Raw genomic sequence first — 9897 nt, forward strand, 5'->3', positions numbered from 1 at the left:
CCATGGATCTCAAGTATTACATCTAACAAAAACACTAACCAAGAACAGAAAAGATTGATATGTGTTTAAAAACTGACAATCAGCTGAATCTGATGCTAGAGTCAGGCAGTGGCCAGTGACTTTTGTACCGAGAAGAGATTAGGGGCAGCTGTTGATCCCATCAAAGCACCGTGTCTTGCCACAAAGTCAGACTCTCCAGTGAGTGCTGATCCACTTAACTGATTCTCTCAGCAGCCGCGGCAACTAAGGCGAGCTGACAGTGGGGCTATTTTCAGACAGAAATCACCCTTCTTTATACCTAGCCACAGATAGAGATGACCCAAGCCGCTGCTCTCCATTAGAACGAAGTAAAAAAAAAAAAAAAAAAACAGTCGGGTGGCCACTTTGTAGCAAAGAGCAACCTTTTGCTCATGACGGCTCTCAGAAACAGACGAGGCATAAATGTTCTGTGACAGCAGCTAATAAGGTTCCTGTGATCTGCTGATGCTATGACACTGTAGATCTGCTCGAGTTAGTATGCGAGGGTCTCTGTGTTGTCCATGTTTATGCTGAAAGTGTGTGCTCTGAACAGAAGTAGTGTACATGTGCTGTATGAGGGGAAAAAATAGAACTGCTGATAAAAGACATTTGAAGAGTCTGATCACCACCTGTACTTTAGTGTGTCAGATTAAAGGGAAAGCAGACTAAAATAGCTGGGGGAAAAAAAAAGTCTCCACAAATAGCTAATTAGCATTCTTCACCGTCTACATCAGAGCTGAATTCTGTATGGGTTTTTTCTGCAAAGGAATCGTCTTTACATGCAAAACATAAACCTGCATTTCAACATTGGTCTCTGGCCAGCTTATGTTTAGAGCACATAATATTCAGAATTGGAGTGACATAAATTGTTCGTTCTGCTCCACGTCCTCCCTAATGATCGTCTGTCCCTAATACATAAGATCTCACACTAAGACTTGACCTTGGTCACCAAACAAGGAGTTAACCCAATTACATCCTGCTCTCAACACTCAAGGCAAAACATTAACTGCCTCTGATAGGAATATGTAGTATTTATTTTATTTATGAAATAATGTCATAAGAAAATGTAGTTAATTTCCAGACCATGGCTCTCCTGGGTCTGGAGAGCAAGACGACTTCATTTTACTGTTCAGCCTTCATATCAAAATAACTTTAAATTCACTTTCACTTTCCTTTGCATCTTGCAAATCCTCCAGCCCACAATAAGAAGACGACCTACTAAGCACTACGTTTTGCAATATGCAATGAATTAATCTAATACATGCATTTTGCCAAACTTAGAAAGTCAAAGTTTCAGATCAGGTTTTGTGTTACACATGTTTTTATGTTGCTTTTGCTAGATGCATTGTTGATCTTACCACAAAGCAACATTTTGTAGAAACGTCTTATAATGTCAAAATCAATTTGGACTTATCTTCCTCTTAAGAAAACTTCAGTCTGGTCTTCATGTTTATCTAAAAAAAAAAAAAAATTCCCCCATGCACTTTCTGATTATGCATTTTCGTATCTTCAGTACCGATTTTAGAGTTCTTGGAGAGACAGACCCAGGACTTTACATATAATATACAATAAAATTAGTCACCGCCATGTCCACAGGGCATTTTTATTTTTCCAATTTAATAACCAACTGGACACTTGTCGATCAGGTACATTGGTGTAATGATCAACCTGTGGAGAGTTGAGGCAGACTGGGACTGCTCCTTCAAGGCACTGATATCCGGAGATGGAGGCTGAAATCGATGGGATGCTGGGATGCTATTTGAGCTCCTGCAGCCAGACGGCCGTGCGGCTACAACTTCAAAAGCAAAGTGTGGGAGGAGAAATGACAAAAGTTAATTATCTGGGCCCTGCCAGCTACCACAAAGGTAATCTACAAAATGTAGGACAAAAAGGGGCAATATTTTTGTCAAATCATTGCATTATCATATAAGACTAGGTCTTGGTTTTAAACAGTGACAATTTTTTAGTATTTTTTTTAAACAAGATCTTTATTATATTCGTGCACATGCAGATTATTTTGAAAGATCCTAAGTAGGGAAGTTGGATAAGAAATTTAAAAGGTCAAACTGCTGACAAGGTTCAGACTTTATGGGCTACATATTGAACTGTGGTGAATCAGAACTAAAACTGCCACAGTGCAGCTGATGCCATATTGCTAAGCAGGGTGAGAAACCATCCGCTTTTACACTTGCCTTAAAAATCATGGTGAGCATATCGCTGTTAAGAAAATGTTCAAGACCATCTGGACAACAAGACACCGCAAAGTCAGCAAAGTTCCCTAAAATCGATTCAGTCCGACATCAGTTGATTTAACTGGTCAATAACTTTTATTCAGCTACGTTTTCTGATCACTCATTTGAAGATCCACACATAGTCAAAGCAATTCAATATAATCTCCTCTGTTTTTAATGTTTCTCGTTTGTGTAGTCAAATATAACCACAGTAATCACTAGTCCCCCTATTTCGCTGCATGCGTAAAGGCTCAGTCCTCAGTGATTCATTTCTAATGGATAGAAAACACAATTTACCACAGTGAGAAAAAAGATGATTCTGTTTTACATGCATATGAGAGATAAAAATGAGCCATCTGCAGCAACACAGTGCATCCAAGCACCAACATCAACACACTCACAAAGACATTCTTCATAGGGAACTGCAGCGAATAATTATAAAACTGCAGGATCAGCAAGCCAACTCCTACATGCAGCCACAGGCTTTTTCCTCGCTGACTTATTTCTGCTTTCAGTGAAGTTAATGAGTTAAAGGTCACTGGGCCGCTATAACACCAATTACTGCAACACTTCAAATCAGCAGCGCAGCTCATCAACATTGGGGGTTGGCTGATGTTGGGAGATTTGAGCAAAGCTAATTGCAAAATAATAAGCACAGAGGCTCATGTCATCATGATGAGGCACACGCATGAAGCACTCCCTTGGGTTGGTGTAAAGGTTATGTACCGCACTCCAGCGGGTGTCATGGATCAGCGCGAGGTCGGGGTCAGAAGTGGCAGAGATCCTGTTGGGGTTAAAAGCAGGGTCATCTTCACAAAGCTTCGTTCTTGAAAGGGCAAGTTAACCTGATCCTTTAAGGTATTTTCCATAAAACACTGAGGCAAGCACAACTAAAATGGATCAATTAAGAATAATTTAACTCATTTGGGTTATTATAGTGGAACTATTATGACCTTGTTCCACATTTTGAATCTGGGTCCCAATTAAGGCATTTTAAGGTCAATCACCATGGAAGTCACCAATTGAACGCAACTCCCAATAACCGTCGTTCATTTATCTGTAAGATGACGTCATCTACAGCTTTGGGGAGGTGTGTGGACGCATTTCACCTTTTTGGATATTTAGTTAAAGAAATTGTTTCTTGAAATATTATTTTTTTAAATGGGGAATACTAGAGAATTTAGCTTTTCAGTCACTAGTCAACTCTATGGAAGTTTAAAACTGCTTCTCGGACCAACATGATAAAAAAAATGAAATAAAATATTTGGGCACAATACACGACAGGTGAATGAAAGTATCCATTAAAATCAGAACTGCACAATACAGCAGCATTGGTGTCTGCTAATTGTAGTCATTTTCTAACATAATAAACGTAAAACTAGTCTGATGAAAACTGGATGTTTATTTTTATCTTGTCGCTATTTATGTTTGTGTTTTAAACACAAACATTTCTTAATGCAGAGACGCAATGTCAGCTGCATGACTGTTTTTTCAAAGCGGACTGAGATTTACAATAAATACAGTAAATATCAGTTATGGGCTGTAATAGTATGATTAATATTAAATATCGGCCAAAATGTTCAAACTGGTGGATCCCCAATTAACAATCATAACTACAATGGTACAGGACCAATAATTTTATCAAACTGGTCTACTGACACAGTGATTGCAAGAATTTTTAAGGTAGCAACAGATAAGATTGTAAGAAAATAAAGAGCAATACAATAGCATAGCTGCACAAACAGCACAACTCTTCTTAGTGGTTTCGGCTCAGAGTAGGTTGCAATTAGAAAAATAGCTGTGCATAAACATTCCATCTCCAGCTTAATGGAGCCTAAATGTTTCTGCCAAAAATATGGAAAAAACCTCAGATGCAAAGCTATGTTAAGATTGCAGGATCATTGCCAAAAGGAATTAAAGTTGCAATATTTGCCTTATACTAATTCTTTGATAAGTGAGGGGGGGAAAAAAAGAACTAATCTAACTTTTCTACACAATCGATTGAATGGTTTCAAATGTGTGGATTCGAAATTAGGGACACAATACTGTCACTGATATGATTTTTTTTTAAAACACCAACTTGGTTCAAAAACTGCTGAAGCCCAGGCACAGCCCCCGACTTCTACTGTAAGCGGATATCATAGCGATGAGCATCAGCTGATTAACTGCTCACTGAAGAGTACTTCATCAGCACATATCTGAGAGTAAAATGAATTCTAAGCCTTGACTTCATTTCTCTTACCCCTGGGTAAACCAGACACAGGAGCCAGCCTGGGGGTTTAAAAGAGCAAATTAACTTTTCCCGGATGACTTTCCTAACCTTTACACAACAGCTGAGTGAGCACAGGACGGCCTTGTACCACCACAGGTCAAACTGTTCTCATTTTTTACGATGTATTACTGATGCACGGCAAAACAGACGAGATGCTGGTAACATTTCAGCGCAATAAGAGCAGTGATCCACTTCCACTGGTGATGCCTTGATAAATTAACACACTAAAAACAGAAATGAATTAGGCAGCAGCCAGCTTGCCAACCAGTTGGCCTGGCAGTGACAGAGGGAATCGCATTCCCAGGGCAACCTTTAGAGGAAGTGCTGCATTGCTAATTAACAACAAAGATAGAAAAAGAACAAAAAAAAAGAGTAAATAAACAAAGAGAGAGAGAGAGAGAAAGCACCCCTACCACTTTGCTTCACGCAGCCAGAAATGGATTTAACGACAGAGGCAGAACCACTTGAGCTTGTTAGGAACTCTTAAATTTCAAAGGCCAACACCTTTATGTCTCATTGCTTCACAATGCAGCACCAGCAGCCAAAGGAAAAATACCCAGGCTGAAGCACAAAACCTTCTACTGGAGCAACAATCACCACAGCTTTCATCGTTTACTTCTTCACTCTTGGGTTTGGATGCATTGGCATTGAACACACACACAGACAGAGTCTTTTTTTTAAAGTGAAACTTTAAAACCAAGCACTGATAAAGAAAAAAAATTATTTACAAAGTTGAGGATTCAATTCTCTTCCCTTTATGATCCAACGTATTGAAGAGACTTTAATGGTAGAAAATACAGAAGGAAGGATCTGAGAAAAAGAATTTAATATAATGCATAATTTGTTGTATAACTGGTATGCATGTATATAACTTTTCTTATGATTTAGTCCTTTGAATGGGAAGCCAGAGAATGTCTGAGACCAAAAGTTTCTTCAACAGTATGAAGGTTGCAGCTCTTAAACACTTTTCTACATATATATATTAAAAAAAAAAAAAAAACCCAGATTACTGCTAAAAGATTCAGAAATAATAGCGCAAGTCATGACAAGCCTTCCAATCAGAGCTGCCGGTATGCATTCAGTCCAGCCTTCAAGAATGTTTTCATATATCTGTTGTGTTTATGCTGCCTCCGTCTCTTCTCTGCTCCGAGGCGTACAGAGCCTCTTGGGCTGATTGACGGAAAGAGGTTCTGGCTCTTGCCAGGCAAGCATGATTGATGCCCTTGAGATGGAGTACAGCCAGCAAGGATTTCACTGTCACTCTCGGATGTGCCGAGGGCTCCAAGATGGCAGAGCCTTGATACGTCTGAGAATGTGAGTCAGTGCTCGCATGTGGCAACTGTAAAAGCCACTTCGGTCTGCATGTAAAAGTAAGCAATTTAAAAGGTGCACGCTGTGGCTGTGGTTCCGAGTTTGCTCCGATTGGTTCTTATAGCAACATAAAAACACATTACCTACTTCCTTTGAAACCGCTGAGCCACTAGAGCGACAGTTTCACTTTTCTTGTAACAGCAGCAGTGTGCAAGCAGGTCCTCCCAGCACTTGGTAACTCTCGCACAAAATGCTCGACACCGCTTAAAACTACAAAACACACCACTCTCATTGCAGCTTCGCCTTTCAGCACTCCAGGAGATAACATGCTGAATGAGTCAGTGGGGATGCGGAGGACAGACAGGATGTAATCACTCAACACACATGCACGTACACACCCAGACGCAGCACAGGGCCCAGCAGATGTGCATAGGTGGGGGAGTCGTAAACTTACTTTTTTGTCATCTCTCTGGCTTGCCGGGTGTGTGTCCTTGCTTTGGTCGTCAGCGGACGTCCGGCCACTCGTATCCATCTGTCCGTCTTTCGCTTCATTCTGCTGACTGGCCACCGACTGAGGAGAGTCCAGTGGGCAGGGCTCTGGCTCCTGAACGCCACTTTGGACCTCCATCTTCCTCTGCATAAACAATAAAAGATGAGATGCTACAGACATGCAGATGAAAGAGGCGAACAAGATTGTTCAATATTCCAGAATTCCAGCAGAACTTTTTATTTCCTATTAAGAAGAACTATAAATTGTATACAAGTTGCAATGATTGGATAAATTAGTCCACTTTCGTGCTCGTTTATTCTGAGTAACTAAACATTTCATTGACCTTTACCGTGCTAGAACTCAAAGAAAGGGGTGACGCATTCGGAAAGATTCCGCATGAAAACAAGGACAACGTGCTCGTATAAAGGGTTGTGGCCATCATCGTTAGAGAGCACAACACATTCATAATTTCCATGAATTTTAAACGGAATCAGAAAAGACGAAGAGAGCAGAAAAGAAAGTGGTACTCACAGTCAGGATACAGAAAGATATTTGTCCTGAGAGTAAAGGCAGAGCCTTTGCCTAAATGAGAGAGGTCACCTCATTTCACACCCAAAGTGTATCCTGAGTAAAAGTCGTGAGGTGAAGGGGAGAGATGAATAGAGCAGCAGCTCTTCAAGTTAAACTGGAAATTTAGACCATCCTTTGCAAAATACTTTAGAGCCTGCTGAAGAAAAACATCCCCACAGCATGATTGTGCCATGACCATCTTTCAAAGTAGAGATGGCGTGTTGATGTGAAGTGCTAGCAAATAGTGTTTTGCATGGAAGCAAAAAGTCTGACTAGGGCAGCTTGTGGCAAACCTACAAACGTCTTGGCACTCTTCAACAAAGGTCAGATTTGTGGTCATGTTCTGGTAGGTTTGTTGTGCCATATTCTTCATCTTCAGAATGAGAGAGGATAATGTTCTATAATAACTCTGCAATAATGAGTCTTGAACCGAAGTGTGGCGAGTAGCCAAAAACTGCACTCAAGAATAAAGTTTCTGACTTGAGTGCAGAATTACAAAAATAGCTAAAAAAAATGTAAACAAGGAAGAAATCTATTTGATGAAAAGACTTGCTTGGTTTAGTTTTTTGAAGAGATAATTTGACACAAAATTATGAAATGAACAAAATCTGGCATTTTTTTTTAAATAATACAATAAATAACATTCTTACAAGATAAATTAGATTGCAAGAAACAAATTTTCACCACATAATTTTTTTCAAATCAGTGCCATAATTTATGTTGATGTTTATTTCCTTCTGTGCATGTTGGTTCAACCTAATTATTACACCTAATTATACCTAATATAATAACAAAGGTAAGAGGAGTAACTAAAATAAATTCATTTTAATTTGCAAAATGTTTATTTTTAATTAGAACTGTCGTATTATGGGGTACGGTCCGGTTAAACTACTTTTAGAAGTACGTTTTAAAAGTAATAAATGCAACGCATTACAATCCACCTTTGGTCTTGAACGGCGCAAGACTCACCGCACATAAAATGTTTTCACTTTACTTTAGGGTCTATTGCAGAATAACAAACTCATTCATGTCTCGTCCAGCCGCAAGGGAAAAGAATCAGCACAAAGGGCTGCAGCTGACAGGTCTGAGAGGGAATAATAAAACTGACATGATTAAGGAAAAATGTTAGGCAATGTTCTCTCTTTTTTATTAGTAGTTAAATAGTCCAAAAACAGCATTCACATCACCACACAAATTTGTGCAAATGTGTACTATTAATTGTCTTGGGGTGGAAATAGCTAGTATGGATGTTGTCCTGTATAAATCCATCTCAACTGCTCTGTCCTCTTGCAGCAGCCAATCAGAATTGAAGTAGATGTTTTGTCATAGATCAGATTACTAACTTGTCAAGCCCTTAATAGATGCAAGGCTGCAGTAGAAGCACGAGAATCCTTTGATGTTTTTATCAAGAAAATCTCCAAACTGCTACCTATGAGAACTGGCTTACTTCACTTAATCAGCCTCTAGTGGACAGTCGGGGGACTGCAACTAATTGCACTTTTAGATTAGCTTCATTTTTAACTCCGCTACCCTAAAAGAAGGTTCAAGCCATGGCACCAAATGGTTCACTACTAGCTCGAAGGCACAATGCTGCAGCTGATCCCAGCATTAAAGATGATGCCACACTATCGCTTCAGGAAGCAGAAACTGCATTTTGAGCAAAGATAAACATGTTTAAGAAACTCCTTACCAAAAGATGTGTGCATTAACATAGAGCTGAAGAGTTGAATGCAAAACGTCCCAGCACAGATGGAACATCACATTCTTAAATAAAATAATAATAATAATAATAATAAAATAGCTTTATTCGCTTAGTTATAATTTAACTCTAAGTTTTAGCAGCGGTCTATAAAATATACTCAGGTCAAATTTTCCGGATAAAATAAGAAAAAAAGAACTTCAGTCTGCATTCTGGAGCAATTAATTAGCTAAAAAGGTCAGTTTAGACTCATAAATACAGGTCTCAAATGAGTTTTAACTTACTGTTTTAACATTGCGGCACCTTGAGAACCTTTATGTCAGCGCAGGTTAACGCACCTGTTGGACATTTTAATCAGCGCTTGCGAGGCAATAAGTGCGATGAGCTAATTTGCAGAGGGGTAGAAATAGAAATGGTAGAAAGCCACGCAGAAAGACCTACTTTTAAAGTTTTGTGACCTATAAAAAAACATGGACATTTGCTAAGTCTTTAAAAGGTGAGGCCCAGTGCGAGACATTTAAGGAAGACTCGATGTGGGTGCTAAGGTTGCACCGACTTTATGAAAATCATTGCCGCTGCTTTTAAACGCAGCTCTGTTTTATTACAATGGCTCCAAAAGGCACAGCAAACATAAACAAGTCACCAAAAAGAACGCCCAAAAATACCTCTGTCACTTCTCGGCTCCTCGTTATGTCAGAAGCATATGAAGAGGAAGATGCGGTAGTGCAATTTGGCGTTTACATCTCTGTTGCTGCTCTGACGCGGAAAGCCACAGTAGCAGTCCTGGGCACAACAATGAGCGAGCACTTCATTAAGTTGTGTGAGAAGTTATTCCGTCAAAAAGAGCCGGGCCGGGAGGCTTTAATGGGCTATGCTTCGGGAGAGGGGGGGGGGGTTATTTGTAGCGGAGGGAGTTGTCAGAGCCGCACAAGTCGACGCCGCTGCTGCCGCTGTCACGGCGGGCGGGTCCCCGAAAGCTGTCACTAAACAATCCCTCCTTCTCCCCCTCCCACCGCCCGGTTACAACCAGCTGGTGTCGAGCATGCTGCGTTCAGGGGCTCTCTGGAATATCCACCGTCAGAGCGAGCACGTCTTTAATGAGTTTGCGTTACAACACTTTTTATTCCTTCTTTTTTTTTTGCGTCAAATAAAAGTGCAAAATCTCGTGTGTTTTTCTGCTTTCTGCGCGAGTATTTTTTTTTATTGTTTCCTGTTGTAGTTCTTGTGATTAAAGGTAGCGAAAGCTCCGGGCAGTGGGAGGGGCTTGAGGTGAAGCTCAGGACAGCGTAGGTACAAAGTTAATCCA

The 9897-nt window shown here is 40.1% G+C and overlaps 1 long non-coding RNA gene across 1 annotated transcript; it reads right to left on the minus strand.

Annotated features, from left to right (window-relative positions):
* Positions 1 to 1603: 1603 nt before the first annotated feature.
* On the minus strand, positions 1604 to 9594 carry LOC106942853 (uncharacterized). The gene is made up of 3 exons (XR_001423741.1): positions 9257 to 9594; positions 6287 to 6466; positions 1604 to 1813 (listed from the first exon to the last, which is right to left on the minus strand). It is a non-coding gene; the product is annotated as an uncharacterized LOC106942853 (long non-coding RNA).
* Between the last annotated feature and the right edge of the window lie 303 nt (positions 9595 to 9897).

Source organism: Poecilia latipinna, unplaced genomic scaffold (genome assembly GCF_001443285.1).
Source record: "Poecilia latipinna isolate Pla-1442-1.1 unplaced genomic scaffold, P_latipinna-1.0 Scaffold4606, whole genome shotgun sequence".
Classification (NCBI taxonomy): Eukaryota; Metazoa; Chordata; class Actinopteri; order Cyprinodontiformes; family Poeciliidae; genus Poecilia; species Poecilia latipinna.